Source organism: Nycticebus coucang, chromosome X (genome assembly GCF_027406575.1).
Source record: "Nycticebus coucang isolate mNycCou1 chromosome X, mNycCou1.pri, whole genome shotgun sequence".
Lineage (NCBI taxonomy): Eukaryota > Metazoa > Chordata > Mammalia > Primates > Lorisidae > Nycticebus > Nycticebus coucang.
The window spans coordinates 27,177,464-27,193,279 of record NC_069804.1 but is presented as its reverse complement, the minus strand read 5'-3'; positions in this window follow the sequence as shown (position 1 = coordinate 27,193,279).

Sequence of the window (15,816 nt, the reverse complement as noted above, 5' to 3'; positions counted from 1 at the left end):
AGCCTCATATGGTTATTGAACACCTGAAATGTGATGGGTCCAAATTAAGTCATGTTGTAAGTGTAAAATATATGTCATGACTTAATATGAAAGAAATGATGGAAAACATTTTATGCATTTATTACATGTTAGAACCATAATATTCTGGGTATACTGAGTTAATATTAACTAATTTCATCTAATTACTTTACTTTATAAAATGTGACAACTAGAACACTTAAGATTGTTTCCTGGTTCACATTTTATTTATGCTTGAATTGTGTATCAGATAGCATTGAGACAGAAGATGAAATAGAACTATCTTCAGCATCATTGAGGGTCCTCTCAGTAAAACTCCTTTTTTTTTTCTTTTTGAGACAGAGTCTCACTCTGTCACCCTGGCGTTGACCACTATGGCATCATACTAGCTCACAACAACCTCAAACTCCTGGGCTCAAGTGATTCTCTTGCCTCAGAGCCTCCCGAGTAGCTGGGACTACAGGTGCCCAGCTATTTTCAGAGACAGGGTTTGGCTCTGGCTCAGGCTGATCTTGAACTCCTGAGCTCAAGCAATCCACCTACCTTGGCCTCCCAGAGTGCTAGGATTACAGGTGTGAGCCACCGCACCTGGCCCTCTAACATTTCTTTTTAACATTAATGAATTCTCTAACATTAAATTTCCACTGGACCCAGAACTGAAGTTTTCATCAACTATATTCATTCCAAGACATAATGTTGTGGAAGAACATGTTGAAGCTATTCCTAAAGAATCTGATTATGTACACTGGCAATCCTTCACGGTATGGAGTGATCTGCCTTCTAGGAATTGACAGGTCTCAGGTTGCAGTTTTTTGTCTTTTGCAGTATCTAGCACAGAATTTTGTTTTAAATTTTGTTTTAGTTTTGTTTTAAAAGATTACCTGACTTTTGTTAGACAGTGGCCAGTTGCTGGGGGCTTTCGGACAAAAGGAACATAAGGAGAAAACAGCTTAACTCCTCTTTATGCTGAAACCTTATCTTCCTTACTATTCTTAAATCCTGATGAAACAGAGAAGATACCAATAGACTCTCTTTTTTTCCCATTGAAATCCAGACCAACAGAAAGCCTCCATTAACCAACTGCCTCTTGTTGCTTTCACTTGACGCTGCTTGGCCCTTCCATGACAAGGGCCTTATAGGTGAAAGATTTACATTTAACTTAAAATCCACACTCAACACATCTCACTTGAGTCCTAGATTAGTTATCATCAAAATTACTGATGACCCAAAAGAGGATTAATGAGGATTATAACTATCTATAGTTAGCATAGTAAAAAATAAAACAGAAATTTAAAAAACATTTGATAATTATCAATTCATTTAAAGGGATAATAAATCCATTCAATATGTTTATAGCATATTTTTAATAAAAATATCTACTTTTAAATGAAAGATTAATAAAATTAGTAAGAAGAGGGGCATTGATTTGTATTCTTAAAAATTTCTACATCTGGCTTAATGGAAGACAACCAGAATATCATATATCTGCTACTGCATTTAAGCTGGTGTAGTGTATAGCTTCAGCTGATAGATATGAATAATATGTAGCCTCCCACGGATGTAGAGTTTGAAAAGGGAAGAGTATTTGAATAGTCTTTTTAGGTAAATTATATATACTATATATACATGTTTACATATATATATGTACATACATACCAACATACAGACATATATACTTCTTTGACACTACATCCAAATGGGCTAGTGGCAGTTTCTTAAAGGTCAGTTGTAATGAGGATTTTGAAAACATTACTGATCTCTTCATTCTCAGTTACATTACAGTCTTGCATGTTAGATCTTTTGACGTCACAAATTCCTTTTCGTGAGTATCATGGACTTCATGTAGCACAATTAGAGAACTGCCATCCTAGACAAAAATGAAGGCCTAAATAACATCCTTGGTTCCTTTCTCCCTGAATGTCACCCTTTTCGTGTCTAGATTCTTATTATAAAAGATTTCTCCCTCAAAGTAGTCATAAGAGAGAAAGATATTGGCCAAACACAGAAGACAAATCTTTATCATATCACTTCTCCCATAAAAATCTTCCTTCTTTGCATAGTAAGTCAGAGAATCATCTCAATGACATAGACCAAAGAGTGGGATGGATATCTTGGTAAGATTATGAATATTAGTATAAATAATCAATAAGCAATTGCTAAGTATATAAATGTGATGTTTTCACTAAGTAATCTTCAGTCTTGTGATTACGGGTCTTATTTCATGTGAAAACACTGAATTAGTTTCCTGCCATGAAAAACAATGAGTTAAAAATTAAGACATTCATGAGAAATGCAAGTATAAGAGAACTTAACTTACTAGTGGAATTTAGTAAAGAAAGATGGCCATATCTTATTTACACATGTCTCTTCCCACATGTGTACTTTGATTTATAGGTAGTCCTCTATCTAAATGAGTTCTTCCATAAATGAATTCCTTTAAGGAAATCATGAATCTCTAATATAGGAATTTTCTAATTTAATTACTCTTCATCAATTCCTATTGTATGTCTTTAATATTGATGCATAAATCTTGCTTTTAATATTTTTTATTATTTTATATCATGCAGCATTCCTAACATTTACAAGGTAGCATTTTTGTCTATGCATTTTCTAGGGGAAAGATGAGTGAAGCGCAGACCCAGCACTTTCTTCTATTTGGTCTTCTGTTAGACACAACTCTTAGTGATTTTTTCTTTAATTTAGCAAAGATCTACCGAAGGTCCACTCTGATCCTAGAATGGGCTGGTCATACCAAGAGCCACAGCTGCTTTAGGCTATCATGTTTGAGTCATTCAATTAAATCCCATCCCCCAGGATTTTCTAATTGTAGTTGACTGCCTTTGGAGTTTTTCCACAGGGAGACAATCTGCTGGTCTGGCTGACCTGACTGTCTTGTTAGGCTGACAGTTGTTATCTCTCATTGTAAATTAATAGATCAGTATTCAGTCTTGCTCTGAAATATCCTGGGAGTTGCATAGCATGGACCAACATCCCTAAGTCTGATAAACACTAACGCAATGAAAACATTGAGTTTCTAGATGTGTCATGATAAATGCATTAAGGAATCTCCACTGGGTGAGAGCCCCTACCAGCCAGTTTTCTCTGTTTATGTATCAGATTGCCATTTACCTCTTTTCACAGATCTCTGTGATAATATCCATAGTTGAGATATAGAAGATAGTTTAAGATCAATCTTATCTATAAAATTGTTCTTTCCTCATTATAAACACTTTTTTTTACATAAAACCACTTTTGAATAGGCTTAATGTATCTTTAATATGACCAGGAACTGCTATTTCCCCAGAAAAGATATTTTTAAAACTCACTGAATGCATTATAATTTTTAAAAGTTTTTTCTTTCTATAGTTTTGCTCTGCCTGATTTAAGGTAAATTTTAAAATTATGTGTTGAAAAATAAACCTGCAGTCATTATTTGTGCAGAAAATATAGCCAGATTTTCCGCATGTGGAGAACAATTTAGTAGGTAAATAGAATGAGATAACATTTTCCTTTTTAAATCATCATCACTGAAGGCTTACTAATAACACTAGGCAGCATTCACAGGGCACAAATACTTGTATAAATATTGTCCCACATTTCTCTTAATACAACCCAATGGATGAGTAAAACAAATGTTACTTCCGATATAGAGGTAAGGGAATGTAAGTCCAGGTGGTTCCATGAATTACCCAAGTTTATATAGCTAGTAGGAGCCAAGTTAAACCATGTGTTTAACCCTCCATACCTAATTTCTCTGTACCTCCTACTCTCAGTAAGTGGAATTATTAATGGCAGTATATAAGTCAAATAAATTGCATTGTATATTTGTGAAGGAAGAATCTACAGATAAACAATTCAAATAAATTCAAAATTACAGCTACATTGCATTGAACTAAATTTATCTATAATTAAATTACTCATTTACCATACATACTTTGACTTTTCTTTTTCTTAAGACAGAGTCTCACTTTATCACCCTTGGTAGAGTGCTGTGGCATCATAGCTCACAGCAACCTCAAACTCTTAGACTCAAGTGATTCTCTTGCCTCAGCCTCCTGAGTAGCTGAGACTACAGGCACCCGCCACAACACCTAGCTATTTTTAGAGACAGGGTCTAGCTCTGGCTCAGGCTGGTCTCAAACTCCTAAACTCAAGCAATCCACCTGCCTTGGCCTCCCAGAGTGCTAGGATCATAGGTGTGAGCCACCACATACTTTGACTTTAATTATTAATAAAGGTATATTAGGTGATATACCACTGAAACGGTTTTTTTTTTCTTGTTTTGTTGTGTTTTGGGCAATTTTGTGTACTGTTTCATGAAGATCTTCCAGAATTTGTTCCAAAAAAAAATCCAGGATTCTTTGTTTCATCAGAATGGATACATTAAGGCACAACTCAAGGCATTGGATGCATAAAGCATGCAACTTCCCAAACATTACAAGCTGTTGATAATAATTTTATAGCTACCACCACTGACAGGAATTTAGATAAATTCCTTTATACATGACTGCCATCAAAACAAGGAGGAAAAGTATAGTGTATTTATAATGGTATATACTCTTTTAGTTCAATACATCTCTCATATGCGGTGGTTTAAAAGTTCAAGAGTTGGTGAAAAATCTATTCCTCTAGTTCAAGAAAGCCCAAAGATTGCTTCATTTTTAAACATTCTCTGTATTTTGTCACCAATGATTCAACTGAACTGTTTTTGTTGACTTTTTTGGTCAGTGGACCTGCGGACCTTGAGCATACTTCTCCACCATCCTAGGCATATCCAGGGCCTAAATGCAAAACATTTGTCCATGTCTTTGGCTTGCCTTTCTGGATTGGTTTATTCTGTTGGGCTCAACTATGAGAGATGGGCTGCAAATGTACTCCTCAGCCTGGGTATCATTGCTTCCATGCTACCGGAAATGCCCCTGAGTAGTCAGAAGCCAATATAAGAGAGCAGAATGGAACATTGAGAATTTCACAGCAACTATCCCATGTCACTCTAACAATTAGGGTGTGTGCAGATATCTTGTGTGTTTATACGTGTGTGTGTGATTTCATAAATATATGTTCTTCATTTTCATACCATAAGAAATAGGCAGAGTAAAAAAAAAAAAAAAGAAATAGGCAGAGTAAAAATATCGAGTATGTTTTGACAAACTGAAAATAATCTTGTATTGATGACTTCTTATAGTGAAAGTTCTGTGAGCTATACTGACATACCCTGAAATATTTTCATAAAATAGGTTGATAGGAACCAAATTTGTTTATTTTCTGACTTAGACAATAAACCAATAAGAAATAAGCCTCGGGCGGTGCCTGTGGCTCAGTCAGTAAGGCGCCGGCCCCATATACCGAGGGTGGCAGGTTCAAACCCGGCCCCGGCCAAACTGCAACCAAAAAATAGCCGGGCGTTGTGGCGGGCGCCTGTAGTCCCAGCTACTTGGGAGGCTGAGGCAAGAGAATCGCTTAAGCCCAGGAGTTGGAGGTTGCTGTGAGCTGTGTGAGGCCATGGCACTCTACCGAGGGCCATAAAGTGAGACTCTGTCTCTACAAAAAAAAAAAAAAAAAAAAAAGAAATAAGCCTCTACTTCTGATACAGTAACAGTCAAAAAGATCAAATTCAATGCAGGGAGATCATCCTAGAAGTACTGAGTCCTTTCATTGTTTATAAATAATGAGGCTGGGCATGGTGGCTCACACCTATCATCCTAGCACTCTGGGAGGCCAAGGCAAAAGGACCACCTGAAGTTAGAATTTCAAGACCATCCTGAGCAAGTATGAGATTCCATCTCTACACACATAAGAAAGAAAGTAGCCAGGCATGGTGGCCCACACTTGTAGTCCTGGCTACTCAGGAGGCTGAGGCAGGAGGATCACTTGAGCCCAGGAGTTTGAGGTTACAATAAGCTATGATGATACCACTGCACTCTAGCCAAGGTGACAGAGTGAGATTCTATCTCAATAAAAAAAATAAGAGAAAGAAAGAAAAGAAAAAGAAAAAGAAGAGAAAGCAAGAAAAGAAAAGAGAAAGAAAGAAAAGAAAAAGAAAAGATTACTAAATCAGGAATCACTCCCCATGTAAAGATATGAAACACAACACAACACATCTTTTGACTTAGAACGGGTTAGAACAGAGCCATATTAATCCTGTGATTATGAAAAACTTACATTTTAACTCCTCATGGTCTCTGTAGCCTGGTGTGGTCATAGTTCTCAATTGGAAACTCAGGACTCCAAAATGAAGACACCATGAACTGCTGTTAAGAGATGAAATTGTCTACTTAGCATTTTGGTCTTTCCTAGTGTACTTGGATGAGCTAACTGCAGTATCCAAGAAGCCTAGAAACCCCAAGTTCTTGGAATACTTAGAATTGTTTGGCTGTATTATAGCAATCAATTCCTTTAAATTACCCCCAAAGTTATAGCTACAACCACAGAAAATTATCAAGAGTACGCAAGGACACTTACAGGTTAAGGAAATATTGAGGGGAATACAGAAAAGTTGATCAAGTGAAAGAAGAGATTGTGCTTCTTTTTTTGGTCTGCTTATTTATTGCTACATAACAAATCATTGCACAAAAAGCGGCTTACTAAAATAATTTATTATGCTTTCTCTTACATTATCATACATCAGGAATTTGGACAGGAGTTGATAGACAATTCTTCTGCTCCATATATCATTGACATGATGAATCCATGTATTTACCTAGTAGGGGGACTGGTCTGGAGGATCTAAAATGTCTTCACTCACATGCCTACAAACTTGCCAGGAAAAGCTGGACTCAGCTGTGTCTCTCTCCCTATCTATCCTGTCTCTATACATGTTCACCCAACAGAGTGTTGGATTTATATGGCAGCTGTGGGCTTCAAGAGGGAGGAAATGGTAGCAGCTATTCCTCTGAAAGGATAGGCCTCCAAAGGGCAAAATATTACTCCTTTCATGTTCTCTTGGTCAAAGCAGTCACAGGCCAGCCTAGATTTAAGGGGAGGAAATATAGATTTGACCTATCCATGACAGAATGTAACAAAAAAAAGATGTGGTCATTTTTAATCTATTACCTTTCTCTTTGGTGGAATAGATTTGCTCAAGCCCAAATGTTAGCCACAGAACTGAAAATCATGATGACAGAACCATTCACAAGGTCAGAATTCTAGAGGATGGCCTGTGCACCGAAGACTTATATTTTCAACAGTCTTTGTAAATACAAGTACCCAAAGTTAGACAAGTATTGGGGTTCAGAATCAATACCCTAAAACATGGCATTTTGAAATTCTGCATTGAACAGGCTTAAGGTTTTTATGACACACCCCTTTACCAACTTTACAAATTAAGGATGAAGTTATTCTCTAAATTTCTTCCATCTAACTAAAATGTTGACCCAACAAAAAAGACAGTTGTTTTTTTTATTTCCCCTCCCTATAAAACCAGGAATGTAACCCAGACATTTTTACATGATAATATCTGTCTCTCAAGTTCATTCAAATTCCAAAAAGCACTATTTACAAGTTAATCTCTGTTCCAAATGTTCAGTACTTGCCCCCAGGCTGCATCAGAATGAGAACAAGGGGTTTGAGGGGAAGGAAAGAGAAGTTTACTAATTTACTGGCAAATGAGTAGGTTATCATACTCCTATCTAAAAGTATCAATATCCTGCCTCTGAGCAAAAATACAGAGCTTTGTAAAGAGGGTGGAGCTCCCTCTTCAGACCTTTGCTGTTCAATTATAGTTTTATGGTTCTGATTCATCTCATCTTTGGCTATGACAATCTCATGACCTCCATCTGGATAATTCCCTTGAGCCATCCATCTCCCATGATAAAGGAAACAAAGGACACTCACCTGCTCCTCCCAACCACTGGCCTGAGGCAGGGATGCAAGTCTTAATACCCCAAAAGAGTGGAAGGTGTTTTAGAGAGAGAAAACATTTTTACCACTTTTCAGGCCATTCCTCCTGTTACATCCCTAGTAATTGCCTTTACTCCTCCTCAACAGAATTTCTTTTCTCTCCTCTCCCAAAACTGTTTTGTCAAGATGGTATACAAGCTTCTGGATCCTGTTGGGTGGTGAGTAATCACCCTGCAGCTCTTCCCATGTACACTTTAATAAGTTTGTATGCCTTCCTCCAATTAATCTGCCTTTTGTGAATTAATTTTTCAGCAAAGCTACTGAGGGTGAAAGGTAAGCTTTCCCTTTACACATACACAAGGAAGGATATGGAGTATGCCAAATGATTGCAAACAATAATAAAGTCAATGAAAGGCAGAAAAAACAACAAATGTCAGCTACGGACACTGAAAATTTGGATTTCTGGCTAATCTGGAATATATGATTATAAAGTAGAGATAAATCCTGTCAGCTATGACTCAGATTCAAGTTGTCAGCTCATTAGGTCCAATTGGTGTCTGTACCTGTTTGGGCTCTGGCATTCAGAAAAAGGGAGAGAGATCCAAACTACAGGTAACAGAAACAGACTTCAAAGAGATCTGAGAGCTTAGACAAATATGTGTAAATCATCATATAAAAGAGGGACACATTATTGGAGCTGGTGGTGGTAAAACAGTGGTTCTAACTGTAGGCAGAACATAGAGGGCCAGTCAGATATAATTTCATGCAGGTAGGACAATCTTTGAATTTTCTTCATCTTTGAATCCCTAACACAATGGCTTTTCATAAGGGGCATTTAATACATGGATAATAAATTGAATTTGTTTCTAGGAAGCAAACTGTTCCTAACAGCATAGGTTAAAAATTAACTTCTTTGTATGCATTTTTAAGTTCCAAAGGCTGGGAAGAGATGATTAGAATAATTAGAAACTTAGTGCCAACTAGTTCATGTCTGGTACTTGTTCTACATGCTTCTTAATTGAATAAAAATGTCATGAGGACAAAGAAAGAGAAATCCAGATTCTAACTGTTAAGTAAGTTTCAGTTAAATTACAATGCTGACTAGAGGAAAAAAATAGATATGTAATGTCATTACTCAGAAATAATTCATAAATTTCATTTTTCGTAGTCTATTATAGTATAGTAAACTGTATAATATAGTTTTTTAATTATTCATTCAAGGGTAGGACTCTGATTCAGGTCACGTTTAAAGGTCTAGTTATGGTATTCAAAATATGTTGGCATCGGCAGAGGCAAAATGGATATGCTAAAAGTTTGAGGCTTGATTTGAAGAAAAGAGTTTTATGGGAAGAAAATATTCTCTTTCTGAGAAAAATCACTAAGATTACTTCAGGGAGTTTACTATTCTTGCTTATGACATATACCTTAGTTTCAAAGAAAAAATTTTAGGTTATAACTGATGTTAAAAATTATAGGGCGGCACCTGTGTCTCAGTGGGTAGGGCGCTGGCCCCGTATACCGAGGGTGGTGTGTTCAAACCCGCCCCCAGCCAATCTGCAGCCAAAAAAAAAAAAAAATAGCCAGGCATCATGGCAGGCACCTATAGTCCAAGCTACTCGGGTGACTGAGGCAAGAGAATCGCCTAAGCCCAGGATTTGGAGGTTGCTGTGAGCTGTTACGCCACAGCACTCTACCAAGGGCGATAAAGTGAGACTGTCCTTAAAAAAAAAAAAAAAAAAATTATAGAGGCCATTGTTTTTGCCTGAGTTTCTGATCTAGGCACAACAAACTAAACTAAAAATTAAAATGGAGTCACCCATGCTAAATTTCCACATCACCAACTAAGTTGTTATCTGACCAGAGAAATCAGGAGAAAGATGTAACAATTTCCTAAACAGTCCACTTTAAATCTTCCATTGGTATGATAATGAAGTTTCTTCTGCTTTAACACTTAGCAAAATAAGTAATTTGATGTTAACTAATCAGTTATGTAGCTTTGCAATGATTAATATTAGGATAATTAGTTCTGTACTATAATGTCCTACTGTATCTGAAGAATTGCTCTACACTTAATAAACATGTTTACATGATTTCTAGGAACCTTTTCCAGTGCTCACACGGCTAAGAAGAAATCTGCACCTGAAGATCCCCACCCAGTTTATCTTAAGCAAACATCCTACTATGCCCTGAGAATACCTGCCTTGGCCAGTGCATGAAAAGCACAGCTTCTTCCATCATGATGAAAGCTCCCTCACCCCACTACCTACTCCTATACCGTAAAACTTGACCCCAAAACTGCCATTAGGGCTGCTGCCCTTTTAGCACAGCCTTTCCCTGTGTAGAAGCTGTAAGCCATCAATGCTGCTGCTTGGCTAACCTTCCTCTCCTTCTGACTCCTTTTGACTGACTCAAAGACCCTAAAAACTAATACATTACTATTATTATTATTATTTTTTTACTTCTGCTTAATTCAGCATTATTCTGTCTTCACTCCTTCTGGTCATCTCATTGGAAACACTCTATTTTATGGCTTGAGGTGTTGTTGCCCGATTCTAGAATTGAAATAATGCCAATTCGAATTTTTTAACTAAATTGGTTGTATATTTGTCCTTTGACACCATTTTCATATATATATGCAGGAGTAGCTATACTTATATAAGACAAAATTGATTTTAAGTCTATAACTGTCTCTAGAGACAAAAATAGTCAGTATATAATGATAAAAGGGTCAATTCAACAGGTACATGTAAATATATACTCACCCAACATCAGAGCATCTAGAAATATAAAGTAAATATTGACAGATCTGAAAACAGAAATTGACAATAACATAATAATAGTAAGGAACTTCAATATCCCACTTACAATAATGGATAGAACATCTCGACAGAAAATCAATAATGAAATAGCTGACTGGAGGGCGGCGCCTGTGGCTCAAGCAGTAGGGCTGGTCCCATATGCCGGAGGTGGCAGGTTCAAACCCAGCCCCGGCCAAAAAAAACAACAACAACAACAACAAAAAAGAAATAGCTGACTGGAAAAAGATTACAGACAAATATACCCAGGAAAATATATGAAACTTTCTACCCAAAAGCAGAATACACATTCTTCTTAAGTGGAATGGAACGTTCCTAGAGAGATCCTGTTAGGTCGCAAAACAAGTCTTAACAAATTTAAGAATATCAAAATCATTCCATGTATCTTTTCCAATCCCAAAACAGTGAGACTTGGCTGGGGACCTGTAGTTCAATGGTTACAGCACCCATCCCGTGCACTGGGGCAAGCAGTTTCAAACCAGGCCAGGGCCTGCTAAACAACCCCCCAAAAAAACAAAAATAAAAACAAAAACAAAAAAAGAGTGAGACCAGAAATCAATAACAGTAAGAAAAGTGGAAATTTACAATACATGAAAACTAAACATATTCTTGAATAACAACTGGGCCAAAGAGAAAATCAAAAGAGAATTTTAAAAGTATCTTGAGACAAATGAAATTAAAACACATATACCAAAAAATACAAGATTCAGAAACAGCATCAATAAGAGAGAAGTGTGATCTAAGAGACCAAAATAGATACCCCTTTGTCAACTAAGACAAAGTCTAAGGTTAAGTAAACAGAATTTACCTATGGGTCAAGTATTCAGGGCCTAGTTGGCATGTCAAATTTCTAAATTCCTGTGGCTATAAGAAATGCCATATTCTTTTTTTTTTTAATTGAGATGGAGTCTCTATGTTGCTCTTGGTAGAGTACTATGGCGTCATAGCTCACAGCAACCTCAAACTCTTGGGCTCAAGTGATTCTCTTGCCTCAGCCTCCCAAGTAGCTGGGACTACAGGCACCCTCCACAATGCCCAGCTATTTTTTTTTTTGTTTAGCAGGCCCAAGCCTGGTTCAAACTCACCAGCCCCAAAGCATGGGGCTGGCGCCCTAACCACTGAGTTTTGGGTACCCAGCCAGAAAAGCCATATTCTTATTAAACTTCCTACCAAGAGAATCAATCAGGCAAATTACTAGGCCCCTCATAATTCTGATTTACAGCCCAGACCACCACAACTCTGACTGGACAGAGGACCTGCCTTACAAACATTCTTTTCTGATGAGCATTTGCATACTTGCAGACCTTAACCCAGTTTTAGCCAGTTTATAGAGGCTGTACACAAACCGTCTTTGCATACCAGTGATAACTTTTTCATATTTCTACACAGTATTAAAAAGAAAAGATCTGGTGTTTTATATAATAGAAGCTTATAGCAATAAATGTATCTCTCTGTTTCACAGGTTAGAGTGCAAAGGTATCATCATCATAGCTCATTGCAACCTTAAACTCCCAGGCTCCAGCTATCCTCCTGCCTCAGCCTCCCAAGTAGCTGGGACTACAGGTTTACACCACCAGGCTTAGCTAATATTTGTTTATTTTATTTTATAGAGATGGGATCTTGCTCTTGTTCAGGCTGGTCTCAAACTCCTGCCCTCAAACAATCCTCCCACCATGGCTTCCTAAAGTGTAAGATTACAGACAGGATCCACCTCATCCAGCTTTAGTTTACCTTTTTGATGTAAAGAGTTTTGGCCCATACTAGAGACTATCTTTTCCTGATTACAAAATGATACTGTCAATAATGCTTTCATTTCTACTATTTAGCCATCCTGGTGATCTTTTGGACAATAGAAGCTTATAGAAAAAATGCCTAACTTTAAAAAGAAGAAATATCTCAAATAAACAACCTAACATTATACCTCAAAGAAGAAGAAAAAGAACAATCTAAGCCCAAAGTCAGCAGAAAAGAAAACAATAAAGAGTGATGAAGAAAAAAAATAAAATAGAGAATAACCCCTCCCCCCATAAGAGACAAAGAACAACAAAAGTAAGAGTTGTTTTTTGAAAAGGTAAATGAAATTGATAAACTCTTAACTAACCAAGAAAGAAAAAAGAGTCAAATAAAATGAGAAATGAAAAAAGAGACTTTACAATATATGTCACAGAAATAAAAAGGATCAAAAGGTACTATTATAAATAATTATATGCCAACAACTGGATAACCTAGAAATGCAAAGATACCTAGAAAAACACAAGCTATCAAAACTGAATCAAGAAGAAACAGAAAGCCCAAACAGAATAACAGCAAATCAGGAGATTGAATTAGTAATCAATAGTCTCCCAACAACGAAAAGCCCAGCGCAAGATGTTTCAATCAAACATTAAAAAAGGAATTAATACTAATCCTTCTTAAACTCTTCCAAAAATTAAGAATAAAGTGAACACCTCCAAACTCATTCTATGAAGTCAACATCATCTTGATACCAAAACCAGACAAAGATACTAAAAGAAAACTACAGACCAATATCTCTGAACATAAATGTAAAAATCCTCAATTAAATACAGGCAAACCAATTTAAAAAGAATATTAAAAGGATCATACACCATCACCAGGTGTAATTTATCCCTGGAATGTAAGAGTAGTTTAACATACACTACTCAATCAATGTGGTACAATGCATTAACAGAATTTTTTAAAAAATACACATGATAATCTCAATAGACAAATAAAAAGCATTTGGTAAAATTCAACATCTATTCATAATTGGCACTCTCAACAAAACAGGCATAAAAGGAACTTACCTCAACACAATAAAGACCATTTATTTAAAAAAAAATAAACACAGCTAACATCATAATCAAGGGGAAAAAATACTGAGAGCTTTCCTTCTAAAATCCGGTATAAAGCAAGGATGCCCACTCTTGCTATTTCTTTTTAACATAGTACTGGAAGTCCAACCCAGAGCAATTAGACAAGAAAAAAATAAAAACCACCTAAATTGGAAAGGAATAAGTAAAATTATACCTATTTCCAGACGACATCATATAAGTAGAAAGTTCTTAAGATCCCACCAACAAACTTTTAGAACTAATAATTGAATTAGAGTTGTAGGATACAAAATCAACATACAAAAACCAATCACATTTCTATACACAAACAGTGAGCTATCCAAAAAGGAAATCAAGAAAACAATCACATTCACAATACTAACAAAATAATTTACTTAGAAATCAATATAACCAAAGAGGGAAAAGACTAGTACACTGAAAATTATAAAACACTGATGAAGGAAATTAAAGAAAACACGAATAAATGGAAAGATATCCTATGTTCAAAGGTTGAAAGAATTAATATTGTTTAAACGTCCATACTACTTAATCAAATCTATAGATTCATTGCAATCACTATTAAAATTTCATTGGTATTCTTTACAAAAATAGAAAAATTAATCCTAAAATACATATGAACTCACAAAAGACTCTAAATAGCCAAAGCAACCTTGAGTAAGAAGATATAAGCTGGGTGGCGCCTGTGGCTCAGTGAGTAGGGCACCGGCCCCATATACCAAGGGTGGTGGGTTCAAACCCGGCCCCGGCCCAACTTCAACAAAAAATAGCCAGGCATTGTGGCAGGGGCCTGTAGTCCCAGCTACTTGGGAGGCTAAGGCAAGAGAATTGCCTAAGCCCAGAAGTTGGAGGTTGCTGTGAACTGTGATGCCACAGCACTCTACCGAGGGCAATAAAGTGACACTCTGTCTAGGGAAAAAAAAAAAAAAAAGAAGAAGATAAAGCTGGAGGGATCACACTTCCTGATCTAGAAACATAATACAAAGCTACAGCCATTGAAAGAATGCATCATTGGCATAAAAGCAGACACACATAACAATAGAATAGAATGAAGAGCCCAGAAATAAATCCGTGCATCTATGGTCAACTGATCATGGACAAAGGTTCCAAGAAATCACAATGGGGAAAAGACAATCTCGTCAATAGACGGTGTTGGGGAAACTAGCTAACCACATGCAGAAGAATAAAATTGGACCCTTATCTCAGATAATACACAAAAATCACAAACATATGGGAATCCAAAGAGGACAAACGCCACCCTAATGGCACCTCAGATTTAGAACCATTAAACTCTTAGGAACAAAACATAGGAAAAATATTTTTTTGAAAAGAAGTCTCAGCTGATGGCATCCTCAGCTTCCTGAGTAGCTGGGACTACAAGAACCCACCACAATGCCCGGCTGTTTTTTTTATTTATAATGGAGATGGGGTCTTGCTCTTGTTTAGGCTGGTCTTGAACTCCTGAGCTCAGGTGATCCTCACACCTTGGCCTCCTGAAATGCTAGGATTACAAGGAGGAGCCACCATGCCTAACCTAGGAAAAAATCTTTGTAACATTGACCTTGGCAATGTTCTTTTGCATATAACATCAAAAGCAGAGGTGACAAAAGCAAAAGTGATAAATGGGGATTACATCAAACTAAAAACCTTCCTTACAACAAAAGAAACAACAGAGTAAAAATAAAACCTATACAGTGAGAGAAAACTATCTTTTCTTTTCTTTTCATTTTAGATAGAGAGTCTTGCCCTGCTGTACAGATTGGTTTGCAGTGGCCCAATCAAGGCTCACTGCAGCCTTGATCTCCTGGGCATATATGAAGCTCCTCTCCCAGCCTTTAGACTAGCTGGGAAACAATCAACAGAGCTAGAAACATTTGGATGCTGTATATCGAACAAAGGCCAATAACCAGAATCTACAAAGAACTGAGGCAAATTAGCAAGAATAATATCAAACAACCCCACAAAAAATGGGCAGAAGACATGAACAGAAGCCCTTCAAAAGAAGATGGACCAATGGCCAACAGACATAGAATGCACCTCAAGATCAAAGTTAGGCAGCCACCACTTTTCCTCACACTCTATACAAGTGATACCAACTGCTACTTTTCCTCACACTCCATACAAGTGATACCAACAGCCACTTTTCCTCACATTCCAGATAAGTGCTTGGTATCAACCACCACTTTCCTCACACTCCATACAAGCAATATCACAATACAAAACCACACCAGACAATTTTGTGCGATACAAAAATTCATGCACAATCAAACACAAATAATATAGGGAATCCCCAA